Below are 13352 nucleotides of genomic sequence, written 5' to 3'. Positions count from 1 at the left end.
TAGGAACAAGAAAAAATAATAAAAGATGAAAAAGAAACTATAATCCGAAAATCAAACAAGAAAAAACCGAAAAAAATATCATGGGGTTATAAAATGATCGATAAACAATAGAGTAATATTTGCTTTTGAATAAGAGGTGAAAAAATGTGTTTAGATTGATTTGCAAAATTTAGTGCATAGCTTGCTTATTTCTTTTGCATGATACAATGATATTTTTGTTTTGATTAGGAAAAGTATATTTTTGATCCTATAATTTGCACATTTTTCATTTTTGATCATGTTAAAAGTAAATTTGCAATTTTAATCCTGTAACTTGCACTTTTTTTTTTTTTTTTTCATTTTTGGTCCTATTAACATTGAATTCACATTTTTAGTCCTGTAACTTTCATGATTTTTTCACTTTAAGTCCTGTTAATATTGAATTTACAATTTTAGTCCGATAACTTGCATTTCTTTTCATTTTTAGTCCCTTTTACATTGAATTTTCATTTTTTAATCTTGTAACTTCCTTATATTTTTATTTTTATTCATATTATCAATGAATTTATATTTTTAATTTAATAAATTTCATACTTTTTTATATTTTTATTCATAATATATTATTATTCACATATTTTAAAACTTTTAGAATTTAAATGAATCAACAAAAATTCAACTAAAAATTATTCGAAATTTTTTTACACTAAATATCATCTTATAAAATACATAATATAAATAAAACTATTAATTTAAATGAATCATTTTTTTCGGTTTAGTTTTTGATTTCATATTATATATCAAAACTAAACCCAAAAAAATTTCATACTTTTTTATATTTTTATTCATAATATATTATTATTCACATATTTTAAACTTTTAGAATTTAAATGAATCAACAAAAATTCAAATAAAACTTATTCGAAATTTTTTTACACTAAATATCATCTTATAAAATGCATAATATAAATAAAACTATTAATCTAAATGAATCATTTTTTTTGTTTAGTTTTCGATTTTATATTATATATCAAAACTAAACCAAAAAAAACATGATTAACATTAGATTAATAGTTTTATTTATATAATGTATTTTATAAGATAATATTTATAAGTGTAAAGTTTTTTTGAATAATTTTAGTTGAATTTTTTATTTAATTCATTTAAATTTTAAAAGTTTTAAAATATTTAAATAATAATATATTATGATTAAAAATATAAAAAGTATGAAATTTATTGAATTAAAAATATAAATTCATCAATAATATAACTAAAAATAAAAATATATGAAAGTTACAATATTAAAAAATGAAAATTCAATGTAAAAGAGACTAAAAATGAAAAAGAATGCAAGTTACCGGACTAAAATTGTAAATTCAATGTTAACAGGACTTAAAGTGGAAAAATCATGAGAGTTACAGTACTAAAAATACGAATTCAATGTTAATAGGACCAAAAATAAAAAAAAGAATGCAAGTTACAGGACTAAAATTGAAAATTTAATTTTAACAGGACAAAAAATGGAAAATGTACAAGTTACAGGACCAAAAATGTACTTTTTCCGTTTTGATATTTGCCACTTCTTCTCCTTATAATAATTGGGAACAAAGACTTATTTCATTCATCATTTATGCATGAATATATACACACTTAACCGAATGTTAGCTAAGGATATGGACAAAATAAATATATTAAAAATACTAGACAAAACAAGAAATATGAATCGGCCACTTGATTTCCGGAGATATGCTAACATGCCCCTTCAAGATGGAGGTTCCAAGAAAACACCAATCTTGCTAGATAGAAACCAAAGGCGTGTGCTGGATAATGGTTTGGTGAGTGCATCGACTAGTTGGTCAGAGGAGGAAATATGTGAAATTCGTAGCTTGGATTGTTGGACTAAGTCTCGAACAAAATGATAATCTAAAACAATGTGCTTCATGCGGGAGTGAAAGACGATATTGTCACTATAAAGCACTGGTGCATGAGGCAGGAAGATGCCAAGCTCAACCAGAAGTGAACATATCCAAGATATTTCTGCAGCGCCTGTGGCGATGGCACGATACTCAGCCTCAGTAGAAGCACGAGCGACCGTACGTTGCTTCTTCGAGCTCCAAGAAATAGGAGTCGAACCAAGAAATATGACATATGCAGCAGTAGAGCATCTATCATCGGGATTACCAGCCCAATCCGAGTCAGTGAAGCCATGAAGAGAAAGAGATTGAGTTGGACGAAGATGAAGCCCGTAGTTCAATGTGCCCTTAATGTAGCGAAGCAGCCGCTTCACAACTCCCCATTGATGTTCAGAGAGAGAGTGCATAAACTGAGATAACCTGTTGACAACAAAGACAATATCAAGACGGGTGAGAAGCAAGTACTGAAGGCTGCCAACCACTTGGCGATAGACAGTAGCATCGGCAAGTGTTTCCATCATGGGAAGATAACGTTGAGCTGGTGGCAAGTGGGGTTTGGACCGGTTTGGCGTTCTGCATGTGGAAAAGGGCTAGAATGTCAAGGGCATATCACCGTTGATAAAGGACAAGTCCAGGAGACCGGGAGAGAACTTCAACTCCAAGAAAATATGAGAGGGGACCCATGTCTTTGATAGAGAAACGAGATGCTAACTTGCAAATAATATTATCAATGAGATCCGCGTTGTTGCCTGTAACAATTAAGTCATCAACATAAACTAGAAAAAAAAATAGTGGAATCGTGAGACTTGAGAATGAATAGAGAGGCATCGGAGCAAAAATTTAAAAATCCAAGCGTGTGAAGATAGCGGCTCAAATCCTGATACCACACACGAGGCGCCTGCTTAAGACCATAGATAGATTTATTAATTTTGCAGACATAGGTCGGGAAGTTGTTGTCAGTGAAGCCTGGTGGTTGGGCCATAAAAACTTCGTCCTCAAGAGAGCCTTGGAGAAAGGTATTATTTACATCAAGCTGCCAGAGACACCAGCCATGCTGAACTACCAGGCTAAGAACAATACGAAAGGTGGTTGGTTTAAAGACCGGACTGAATGTGTCACGATAATCAATACCATGACGTTGATTAAAATATTTGGCGACAAGACGAGATTTGAACCTATCAACGAGACCATCAGAACTGTGCTTGATGCGAAATACCCATTTGCATCCAACAAGATTTTGAGGGTGGTGTGGAGGAACAAGGTCCCAAGTGTCATTGCTCAAGAGAGCATCAATCTTCTGACATGGCAGTCCGCCATCAAAAATCACGAAGACCAATCGTGACACAGGTAGGTTCCTGATACAGGGAATAATGGGTGGTTTGAAAGGAGTAATTTGGGTTTGGTTTGGTGATATTGTTCCGAGAACGAGTAATCATGGAGTGAGTCTGATCAAAAGGGATAAGTGGTGAGTGGGTGTTAGCAGGTGGTGTTAAAGGCTCGGCTGGCAGGGTGAAATATAGATCTGGGGACGGAGGAGCCATGGAGATCAGTGGAGCCACATCCCTATGGAATTGGAGTATGAACGGCTCGAAAATGGATGGTGAGGTAGGGTCGGAAGGGCTGGGAGGAAGAGAGGGATAAGGGAAGACCGACTTAACAAAGTGAACATGATGAGAGACGCGGAGTTTGGAAGTTGAAAGATCGAGACAAAGATAAGCACTTTGGGAGAGGGAGTAACCCAAGAAGACACATGGGGAAGACTTCGACGCCAGTTTGTGAGGTGCATAAGGATGAAGCCAAGGGTAACACAGACAACTAAATATACGTAATTTAGCAAGGTTGGGAGGTCAATGAAAAAGCTTCTCAAATGAGGAGAGCATAGAAAGATTTTGTTTAGGCATTCGATTTATCAGGTATGTGGCAGCGGCAAAGGCAAAGGGCCAGAAGGTTGCGGGTAAGGAGGCTTGGTGAAGAAGAGTGAAGCCTGTTTCCACAATGTGACGGTGACGATGCTCCGAGTAACCATTATGTTTGGGTATGTGGGGCGGGGTAGTGCCGTGGGAAATACCATGCTGAGCCAAAAGTTATTTGAGTGCAAGATATTCACCACCATTGTCAGTGTAGAGTGTGATAATTTTGTGGTGAAAGTAAGATTCGACAAGAGATTTGTAGTCCATAAAGACCCTAAGAACTTTAGACTTGCGTCGAAGAGGGTATAACCAGATATACTTAGTGAAGTAGTCTACAAAGATAACATAATATTTAAAGCCATCCATAGAGAGTACATGAGATTTCCAGACATCTGAGAAAATGAGTTCGAGAGGGTGAGAGGAAATATGAAATGAATGCAAAAAAAAAGTTTATGAATTTTATTAATTTGGCAAGAGTTAGAAGAAAAACTGAATTGAGAACTGATAGGTAAAGGAAGAACCCCAGAGGACACTAAGTGACGCACAATATCAAATGAGGTATGATCGAGACGAGCATGCCACAATGGAACAGATGCATAGAAAGCAAGATAAGCTGACGACGAGTGTCCAAACGTAGACTTCATGGTTACATGGTCCTGTGAGAAGCAGATCCTCCATGCTAAGATCCTGCACCTGAAAACCCGAAAGGAGAAATGAGATAGAAACATTGTTAGTGCGACATAGTTGGGACACCGAGATTAAATTTTTGGTCATAGATGGGACAAATAAAACATTGGCGAGGGAGAGGGGTAGAGATAAGGTTTGTAAGACAGTAGATCCAATGTGTGAAATAGACAAACCAGCGCCATAACCCACTACAATTGAGTTAGGGCAATCATAAGAGGAATGAAAGATGAGGTTTGCAAGATTTGTAGTAACATGGTGAGATGCACCAGAATCCAGGAGCCATTCAGTTGGTGTGGGTATGACCGATGGGTGGGAGACAGTATGGGCTTGAGGGCACCATAGGCCGAACGGGAGGTACTGTTGAATGGTTGTGGATTGCAGGGAACATACTAAAAATCAGGACATTGGTAGAGTGACCAGTGACACCGCACAGCTGGCAATGACGCAGGTATTGTTTGGGCGCCAAAGAAGAGGATAGAGGGGATGGACGAGGGGTCCAAGAGCCAAAAGAACGAGGGTCACGAGGACGATTCGGAGCAGGGGCACGTTGAGGACTTTGGACTATAGCCTTAGGAAAACGAGAGATATGGAATGCCGTAGCTGGACCAGATGGAGGAGGCATGCTGATTAGGAGTTAGACTTCAAAATTTAAAATTTTTTCATTAAGTTCATCAAACATAATAGATGTATCACGAGCTTGGATGGCATGTGAGAGTTCTTTGCAGCTCTCATCAAGGCCATTGAGGATTTTTAGAGTATGGTCTTCCGCATCTACAGAGACATTCATGAGAGCAAGCGCATCAACATTGACTTTGATGTCTTGAAGAAATTCGGTGATAAAATTCGTACCCTTCACCGGATAAGAAAGGTGTGCCTTTAGTTGCATTATACGACCCAGACTTTAGAGGCATAAGTTTTAGCAAGTGTAGCCCATGCCTCAGCAGACGTGAGGTCACGCCTTTGTGCGCTCGAGCGAGGCCATTTTTGGCCAAGCCCGAGCACCCCTTGCTCGAGCGCATGAAGGCGCGCTCGAGCTCTCCCCTTGTTAATTATTTTTATATGGCTTACCTCTTGTGCTTACTTGATCAGATTGATTACTTGTAAGCTTTGTTGTTTAATTATCATATTGTTATTGATTGTATTTAAGAATTGAGATTAGCACCCGATGTCCCCACACCAATGATATAACATCTTATGGATATTCACGATATACTTATCAATGATGATTTTAGGGATCCTAACATTGTTATTAAGGTGGTGAATTCACGGATTTGTGAGTCTTATACACTCTGAAAACAAGATATAATAGTATGTCTATGCTTTTATCAACGGATTTTTGAAAATTCAGGCGATGTTATTTGAATGTCATCGCTGATGCCAGCAACACTGACGTCATTTTAAATGAAATTAATGGGATAGTCCGCCATCGAGAATCACGAAGACCAATCGTGACACAGGTAGTTTCCTGATGCAGGGAATAATGGGTGGTGTGAAGGGAGTATTTTGGGTTTGGTTTGGTGATATTGTTCCGAGAACGAGTAATCATGGAATGGGTCTGATCAGAAGGGATAAGTGGTGAGTGGGTGGTAGGAGGTGGTGGTAAAGGCTCGACTGGCGGGGTGATATATAGATCTGGGGACGCAGGAGCCATGGAGAGCAGTGGAGCCACATCCCTAGGGAATTGGAGTACGAACGGCTTGAAAATGGATGGTGAGGTAGGTTCGGAAGGGCTGGGAGGAAGAGAGGGATAAGGGAAGACCGACTCAACAAAGTGAACATGACGAGAGACGCGGAGTTTGGAAGTTGAAAGATCGAGACAAATATAAGAACTTTGGGAGAGGGAGTAACCCAAGAAGACACATGGGGAAGACTTCGGCGCCAGTTTGTGAGGTGCATAAAGACGAAGCCAAGGGTAACACAGACAACCAAATATACGTAATTTAGCAAGGTTTGGAGGTCGATGAAAAAGCTTCTCAAATGAGGAGAGCATATAAAGATTTTGTTTAGGCATGCGATTTATCAGGTATGTGGCAACGGCAAAGGCAAAGGGCCAGAAGGTTGCGGGTAAGGAGGCTTGGTGAAGAAGAGTGAAGCCAGTTTCCACAATGTGACGGTGACGACGCTTCGAGTAACCATTATTTTCGGGTATGTGGGGCGGGGTAGTGAGGTGGGAAATACCATGCTGAGCCAAAAGTTATTTGAGTGCAAGATATTCACTACCATTGTCAGTGTAGAATGTGATAATTTTGTGGTGAAAGTAAGATTCGACAAGAGATTTGTAGTCCATAAAGACCCTAAGAACTTTAGACTTGCGTCAAAGAGGGTATAACCAGATATACTTAGTGAAGTGGTCTACAAAGATAACATAATATTTAAAGTCATCCATAGAGAGTACAAGAGATGTCCAGACATCTGAGAAAATGAGTTCGAGAGGGTGAGAGGAAATAAGAAATGAATGCAAAAAATAAAGTTTATGACTTTTATTAATTTGGCAAGAGTTAGAAGAAAAACTGAATTGAGAACTGATAGGGATAGGAAGAACCCCAGAGGAAACTAAGTGACGCACAATATCAGATGAGGGATGAGCGAGACGAGCATGCCACAATGGAACAGATGCATATAAAGCAAGATAAGCTGACGACGAGTGGCCAAAAGTAGACTCCATGGTTACATAGTCCTGTGAGAAGCAGATCCTCCATGCTGAGATCCTGCACCTGAAAACCCGAAAGGAGAAAAGAGATAGAAACAGTGTTAGTGCGACATAGTTGGGACACCGAGATTAAATTTTTGGTCATGGATGGGACAAATAAAACATTGGTGAGGGAGAGGGGTAGAGATAAGGTTTGTAAGATAGTAGATCCAATGTGTGAAATAGACAAACCAGCGCCATTTCCCATTACAATTGAGTCAAGGCCATCATAAGAGGAATGAAAGGTGAGGTTTGCAAGATTTGTAGTAACATGGTGAGATGCACCAGAATCCAAGAGCCATTCAGTTGGTGTGGGTATGTGTAACGCTCTGTTTTTATCTTAAATGAGTTTATTTGAGTTAATCAGAAATTACAGAGTTCTCGAGGCGATTTGATTTTGATCAGGGTCCTTTTTGCAAATTTTGGAAATTTCAGGGACTAAAACGCAAATTTGGAGTTTGATATATATTCTACACTTAGAATTCATTTGACTTGGTCTCTTTTCCTTCCTCTCCTTCCCTTCCATCGGCTAGACTCCATTGAAGACGCCTCTTGGAGCTTTTGAGCTTTCAAAATCCAGTCCGAGCTCGATCCGTCCGTTAGAAATTAATTCTGAAGGCAGATTATCGATCACTGCAGTGAGAGCTCTGTTATATTGTAAGTATTTCTCCGATCGGATATGTTTTGTTTTTCGGAGGTTGTTAGAATCGATTTAGATTCTAGTATGTTGTTCTAGACAGAGTTCTGATCGTTTATTATCTGTCGGTTTTGAATTAGAGCGACGTCCGGATTTGTTATGATTTTTGGAAGCCATTTTCGAAAATGTGGATTTTGAGATTGATGGGTTTGCTTTGTTATTGTTGTTTTGGGCATTGAATTGAGTTGTTATCAGTATTGAACTGCTGTCTGCGTTGCCGGTTTGTTCAGTTTATAGCCGTTATGCCGTCGGTTTGAGTTTTGGGTTTTCGAATCGTTTTTGGTATTGAGTGAAGCCTTGTCTTGTGAATGATCGTGATTGTTGATCAAATCTTGTATTCGTACAGATTCGTTGGAGTGTGTCGAGCCCTGTGTTAGCAGCATTGTTCGTCGAGAGTTGGACGAAGAACGGTAAAGAGATTTCCTTGAACCGTTGTTTGTTGTTTAGGTTATCTAGTTGTTGATACAATCTTTTGTTGTAGCTTGTCCGGAGTTGGATCTACGACATTGAAAGGTAAAAGCAGTCATCGTAGCGGGATAGCATACTCGGGACTGTTGGTTCTCGAGTTTCCCTTTTTAAATCACATATTGCATTGATACTTGTTCTAGCACGTGGAACTTGTAATTGTTGATTGATTGAGTTTTTGTTATGTGGCTTATGTTTATGTTTCTGTTATGCATTCATCTTGAGCCTACTTTGATTTCAGCGGGCAGAACCGCTCTTTTTGTTAGACGTTTGGGAACTATGATTGAGTGGCCTAGGTTGTAGTATTTCGCCTAGTGCTAGCATACTCATTATGGTTGCTCAAAGTCTAGAGGAGTGGGATACGTGGCACCACCTCGATTGGGAGAGTCGGTGAGTCGTTACGTGATCTCATCCTCGGGATCCCAAAAGCAGAGCAATACTCCCGTGTTTATCAGAATCGATATCCTGGTTTTAAAGACATGCATATCATTAACTTCGACTTGAATATGTGGTTTGATAGCATGTTGTATATTCATTACTTGATATGTTGCTTTTACTGGGATTATCATTCTCACCGGTTATCCGGCTGTTGCTTTGTTTTGTATGTGTACTTGGCAACAGGTGGGGCAGGAACAAGTCAGAAGAGGCATGGTTAGCTTCGAGGGCAAGTAGTAGAAGTGAGACTCGGTTTAGAAGTCGAATTAGCATGTTTATCTAGTTTAAGATTGAAGCATGTTAGAACTCGAACTTGATATGTTTTGTTATTCGAATTAGTTTGTATTCGGATTGTAATCTGAAATCGAAGTATGTTGTTGTTGTATTGATTTAGACATCTGGTTGTTTTTAGGCCTTCTGAAAGCATGACTTGTTATGGCATGTTTCCCTACACCCTGTTATTGCATTTGTATTTGAAGGCATGTCGGACCAAGCGCGGAATCCTTTCTTTTTTTTTTTTCTGCAGCCTGAGCATTTCTGCCCAGGCCTTCCGCGCGCGGGCGAGGCGTTCCTCGCGTGCGCGCGAGGCCTCCATTGGGCCTCTGAATCGTTTGCCCGCGTGCACGCGAGCTTGGTACCTCGCGCGGGCGCGAGCCTTTTAAAAAAAAAAAAAAAAAAACTTTGAATTGTTTTACTCTTGGATTCTTGTTCGCTTACTCGTTGTTTAATCCGAGATTAGTGGTTTAGAATCGAGGTCTCACAGTATGTCCGATGGGTGGGAGGCAGTATGGGCTTGAGGGCCACAATAGGCCGAACGAGAGGTACTGTTGAATGGTTGTGGATTGCAGGGAACATACTGAAAATCAGGACATCGTTTGGTAGAGTGGCCAGTGACACCGCACAGCTGGCAACAAACCAGGTATTGTTTGGGCGCCGAAGAAGAGGATGGAGGGGCTGGACGAGGGGTCCAAGAGCCAAAAGAACGAGGGTCACGAGGACGAGTCGGAGCAGGGGCACGTTGAGGACCTTGGACTACAGCCTTGGGAAAACGAGAGATATGGAATGCCGTAGCTGGACCAGATGGAGGAGGCATGCTGATTAAGAGTTAGACTTCAAAATTTAAATGTTTTTTTATGAATTTCATCAAACGTAATAGATGTATCACGATCTTGGATGGCATGTGAGAGTTCTTTGTAGCTCTCATCAAGGCCATTGAGAATTTTGAGAGTAGGGTCTTCCGCATCTACAGAGACATTCATGAGAGCAAGCGCATCAACATTTGCTTTGATGTCTTGAAGAAATTCGGTGATAGACTTCGTACCCTTCACCGGATGAGAAAGGTGTGCCTTTAGCGCCAAACAGAGTAGTTGGTGGATGTAACTTTGAGAGGGGCTTGAGCAGCTATGTTGAAAGAGATGATATGAGGAACGACTGTTGTTGGAGAGATCACAGCAGGTTGGGCAACAATGGAATCGGTGGAGGCCATGGAAAGACAAGAGGGGAGAAGATGGTGTGTGCCTAGTGGTCTTTGATACCATATAATATTTGAGAATAAAGACTTATTTCATTCATCATTTGTACATGAATATATACACACTTCATCGAAAGTTAGCTAAGGATATGGACAAAATAAATATATTAAATTACTAGACAAAGCAATAAATGTGAATCGGCCACTTGATTTCCAAAGATATGCTAACACTCCTTACCAATCAGACTTCTCTAGTTTTTGCTAGTCACAATCTAAATACAATGGCACAATAGAATCGGAAAAAAATTCGAAGTGCAAAACAGCAAACATAAAACCACTCGATAGTTTGAGATTGTTGATTTTTTTAAAGAAAAAAAATAATCAAATGTTTTTTCATTGATTTTAATTTATTTTATATTGTTTATGCATAATATTCGGTGTGTTTAATTTTTAATAATTCATACAAAACAAGTTGTTTGAGCAAATTGTACATGGTAATTGATACACCAAATGGAATAAATGATTTCATCCCGAATGAGAATTCTCCCGTTTTTCCTTGTCGTAATCCAGAATATAACTAATATAAGAAGAGTCCTAAAAATGTCAAAATTAAGAGGGTGTTTGGCAAGCTTAAAAGCTCTTTCAAACAACTTATAAGATGTTTAGACCTTTTAAGCTCTCAAATTTTGTTTGGAATTTTTTTTAAATAACATCTTATAAGCTGTCAAAATAAGTTGTTTGACAACTTACTAGCTGTTTTTAAAAAGTAAGTGGAGAGATACTTTTTCAAAAAGATCTTATTTTAATATTTTATCTTTTTAAAATATCCATGAATATTTTCATAAATCTCCATCATATCCTCCACCCATTAAATATTAAATATTATTTTTTAAAAAAAATTACAAATCACATAAATTTTTCTAAAATAAAATATTAAAACAATTTTATATTTTAATATAGGTTTATTCTAAAACTATTTTCGTATGTATAACTCGAAACATTATTTTCATATAATTATAACTTTTTTGGTAATTTTGACAATAAAAAGATCTTATAATACCAAACATATCAATATCTTTAAGTTGTTTAAAATAATTTTACCCAAACACTTTAACAGCTTATTTTTAAAATAAGTTCTAACAACTTATAAGATCGTAAAATAGCTTTTAAGCTCTAGGAGCTTATAAGCTCTTTTTAATAAGTTTAACCAAACACCCTTTAAATATAAATAGACGAAAACTCTTTCTCTATCCAAAAAGAGAGGGAAAAAAGAAATTATCACATACATAAAAACATTGGATAGTTTCACTAAAAAAAACATTGGATAGTTAGTTGAGATTTTTAGGTTAAAGATTGTTCCCAATTTTTGAAAATTTATTTAATTTGTTATACTAAACCAAAATGTAATAAACTACACATCTAAATAAACATTCCCATTATTCCATTCAAGAAATTGATTACACAAGCAAAAACCACACCACACTTGTGGTGATATCCTGGTAAGATAGCCCGGGTTATCTTAAGATCCGAGTGATCATTTTGAAGCCCGGTTAGAAACATGATTTTTGAGTTCTCATGAAAAGTCAGGGAGTTGATCGTTTTTTTGGTAGCCCGGGTCGGTGAGAGTAGCCCGGGGACTGAGAAGTCAGGACTTTTCTGGATTATATCATGCTGAAATTCATTTCGTCTGTAAGAGAAGTAAGATTGTCTGGCTGGGTGGAAGGACCCAGGCCCTATGTTTTCCAAGGCCAAGATAGGTCCATGCTGTGTAATCATTGAATGACCTGTTGACCGGCTATATATATCGGGCTCCCAAGCCTAGTTAAGGTATGCTCATTATCACCTTCACAAATACTTTCATATTTACACATACTCACTAACTCAAAATTCCTAAGCCCACTCCATACATCTTATTTTGACTTAAACATCGGAGTGGTAATGTTGAAAACTCTTCCGGCTCCCCACTTACGAGTTTTCTTGTTTTTTTATGTGCAGACATCATTTTCAAAGAGACGATGAGGCTTACTGTTCATCACTCGGGTTCTCATTCATCATCCGGGAGTCGCTTTTTTGATCCTCGCATCATTGGCACCGTCTGTGGGAAAATGAGTTCAAAACGTAAATGTGGGGCCTCGGGTTGCTAATCTCATTCTTAGGGTAATTAGTCATTAAAAATCATTAATGAACAAAGGAAGGAAGAAGATCAAAGATTTTTTTTTTTAAACAGGGGTGCGCGAGGTCCGCTAAAAACAGCGGACCGATCGCCCTCCCCTACCCAACTCTCGGGTTGGGGCAAAATGGGCTGCGCTCGGTCTGCTTAAAAGAGCAGACCGAGCACAACTTTGGGCAGCCTTTTGCTCTGGTTTTTGACAGCAAAAAGTGATCCTTCCATTCCTCCAAATCATGGATTATCAAATCTAAAACATGCATTGAGGAACAAAACCAGTTCTAAACATAATCTCATGCATATTTAGACATCACCATAATCATATACAAGTGTCTAAAAGTATAATATAACACTTATACATCTAGTTCAAATCTCAAACTAGACCAACAACCTTCTAACATGCATCAGCTGTAACATCAACTTCTTAACCCGAGTCTCCACTCTAAATCTCTCAATCTCGAGCCATCCAAATCTCATTCGAATCGCTCCAGCCCTTCCTATTGTCATGCACACATACAAACAAGACAATAGCCGGAAACCTCCGGTGAGAATACAATTCCCAGTATAAGAAACATATATATATATATATCTCAATTCAATAGCATATCAATTCAAGATATAAAATCAAAATCTCTCAATTCTATCCTTTGAATTTCTATAGCGCGCTATATCAAGAATTGATTCTTATCACTTCGTTGCCATCAAGATTTGTATCCGATCTTGACATGGATATCCATCTATCGTCGTCTCATCAGACTAGAAAATAAGGTCCATCTGACCTTGGAATTAGAATCAATTCAATATCACATCATATCATATCATAAGCAATAAAGATCCACTACCTGTGATGGATCAACAACATCAATCAAATATAAACAAAAATAACAAGTATGTGATTTGTTCGGAACAACTCAAGAAGTATCATCGTTGAGTAACAAGTTC

The sequence above is a fragment of the Henckelia pumila genome, chromosome 2 (genome assembly GCF_033568475.1).
Source record: "Henckelia pumila isolate YLH828 chromosome 2, ASM3356847v2, whole genome shotgun sequence".
NCBI lineage: Eukaryota > Viridiplantae > Streptophyta > Magnoliopsida > Lamiales > Gesneriaceae > Henckelia > Henckelia pumila.
This window is presented reverse-complemented; position numbering follows the sequence as displayed.